This window comes from Ricinus communis, chromosome 2, assembly GCF_019578655.1.
Source record: "Ricinus communis isolate WT05 ecotype wild-type chromosome 2, ASM1957865v1, whole genome shotgun sequence".
NCBI lineage: Eukaryota > Viridiplantae > Streptophyta > Magnoliopsida > Malpighiales > Euphorbiaceae > Ricinus > Ricinus communis.
Window position 1 is genome coordinate 22343733 of NC_063257.1, and position 2925 is coordinate 22346657.

Below are 2925 nucleotides of genomic sequence, written 5' to 3' on the forward strand. Positions count from 1 at the left end.
ATTTGAGCTTCTAAATGTTTCAGTGAAGCCTCAATGAAATCTGTCTTTTTCTCATTCCTCTCCATCCTATCATGAGAATCCATCATAAATGATTAAAGTGTTTATTCCAAACTTAGCTTCCTTTGATCATTAGATCAACGAGTTTGTTCTTGATCTTAAAAGAAAGGATTAGAGTCCCTTTGGAATTGAGAATATTGGTCTTGGTAATAAGGTTGATTTCGATTTCTCAATAATTATGGTGAGTTTTGGCTATTGTATTTCCAAAAAAAATTTGGATGGTTTCTCCAACCTGTATTATATGTGTTGGAATAAAGGTCATTCATATGATGCATAGGTTGGTAAGAACCCATCATAACTGTTTGGTCATACATATTTCCTTTGTAATTATCAAAAGATGAACAAACATTAGCACCATGAGCATAAATACCACAAATACCACATATCTTATTGTTTGATGAGTTTTTTTTATTGAAGTAAGCATCTTAACTTGCTTAGTCAATTCAGCCAATTGTATGGTCATCTCACTACTAGCTACTACTTCATTTACTTCTACTCTCTTTGTTCTCACATTCTTTTGTTGAGAATTGGCTCCTAACATCTTAAAGATGTCATAAATCTCATCAGCTGTCATTTCTAACATAGCATCCTAGCTGCATTATCAACTATACATTGATATTGTTATTTCAACCGATCAAAAAATGATTGGTTAGTTATTGGAAGTGGGAATCCATGGTGTGGACATTGCAATAAAAGTGATTTGAAGCGATCCCATGCTTCATAAAAAGATTCAACATTCTTTTGATAAAAATTAAAAATTTCAGCTCTTAATGCTTTGGTCTTTTGCTGTGAGTAAAATCTACTCATAAACTTTTGATAAATTTCATCCCAATTTCTCAAAGAATTAGGAGGCAAGGTCATTAACCAAGCCTTTGCTCTTTCTTTCAATGAATAAGGGAAACACCTCATTCTTAGCTGATCTTCATTTAGTCCAGATAATGGGAAAGTATGAACTATAGCATAAAACTCTCTAATGAATGTTAATGCATCCTCACTAGGGATACCTAAAATGAAGGAAGCATATTAAAATAAATACTCTTAAGTTCATAATTCCTAGATGCATCACCTAGAACTATGCATGAAGTAGTGTTACCAATTGTAGGCCGTGCATAATCTTTCATAGCCATTCGCCTTTCAGCTCCTATTTCTCTTGGTGGGTTTGTCATGATATCAACTTCTTCTTTTGATTCTTCTTCAATCTTCTTAGTTGATGAATCACCTGATTTAGTTTTTCTTTTTCGCATACAAAACAAAAGAAAATTTTAGATTTGGAAAGAAAACTTAAAAAATAAAATTTACAAACAAAATAAAAACACATAAACAAAATAAATCACAAAACACAAAATAAAAAAAAAACAAAACAAAACACATAAATAAAATAAATCAAAAAACACAAAAAAAACTAACAAACACAAGATACTTTTGATAATCAATCAATATAATAAATTTGGATATAGTTCCTCGGCAACGACGCCAAAACTTGATGTGTCTTTTTTAGTACTCGTAAGTGCATAAACCGTTCCTATAGTAAGGGTAAGTTCACCAGGAGGTTGATATCTCAAGGGATTATGAGGCCACTTATTATAAAGACTAATTATCAATACAAAACAATAAAAGTAAATCTAAACACTCTAAATCAGTATTTTGAGAGGATAATATTTATAAAATAAAGTAACTAAATAATAATTAAACATGCAATGCAAATGCAGATTTTTATGATCTAAAACTATATGCTAAATATAGTATTTAATCTAGCCATTTACTTAGTAATCTCCTTGTTTTACTTTAAGCCTAGATCTAATGAATGAGATAGCAATGTGCATTTTTCCTAAATCACTCAAGCTAATGATGCAGCCTAGGTTTCTTATACCAACATAGGTTAAAGTAAAGATGATGTTCTTAATACTTTTAACCTAAAGATTTTCATAACAAAAATTACTAGTAAATTGATATGACAGTCACCAATAATAATAGATGAAATTAATACATATATGAAGGTAAAGAAATCATTCATTAAATAAATAAATAACAAGGTTCATACAAAAGTAAAAAGGCTAAACTAAACATTTATAAAAACTAGCCTAACATATTTAACCTAATGATCATGGTATTAAATAGAAAGACATAAAATAAAAAAAGTAAAAACTCCCTCTAGATCAAGAATTTCTTCAAGTAGGAAGAAGATTGGTCCTCACTCTCAACTTCTTGAAAAGCTCCTCAGATCCTAAAAAGAGTAATGAAAACTAAACTAAAGTGTTTATGGAAAACTGTAAAGAATTATGGAGAGAATAATGGTGATAGGTGTAGAAAGCGGGTAGGAGAAAACTCCCCCCCCCCCCCCCCCCCCCTCTTTTCTCGAATTAGGTTTTTGCCGAGATATATATAGAGAAGAGTCCTCCTCTATATAAATCTCCATAGAGATAAGTATACTAATATAAACAGATAAGACTTTAGGTCTCTTTATCTCTACCAAATACTATCCCATAAATAACTCTTAATATAAATCCTAATAATTATACAAAATGTCTAAATTGTCCCTTGGGCCTTGTAATTAGCAGTCCATGCGTCTTAATCTTAGGCATTGATATGAACATGTCCAATTAAGCTTCTTTTCGAGTGTTTAGCTCCATATTTTTCTTTTTTTGCTAATATTCCTGAAAATATACAATTAAACTTAAGTGAGGTAAAAACACATATTTTCACCATTTTATATATAGAAATATATCATTAGAGCTCTAAAATGCCCTTAAATATCTATACATAATTTGGACCGATCAATAAACACTCTCTTTTCATAAAAATTATTGTTCTCCTATTAGTTCACTTTATTTAAAATCTTAATTTAATAACTTACTATTAATTTAACAC

At 30.1% G+C, this 2925-nt stretch overlaps 1 non-coding gene across 1 annotated transcript; it reads left to right on the forward strand.

The window, feature by feature from the left end:
- Positions 1-724: 724 nt before the first annotated feature.
- On the forward strand, positions 725-832 carry LOC112536278. The gene has a single exon (XR_003080322.1). It is a non-coding gene; the product is annotated as a small nucleolar RNA R71 (small nucleolar RNA).
- Positions 833-2925: the final 2093 nt, after the last annotated feature.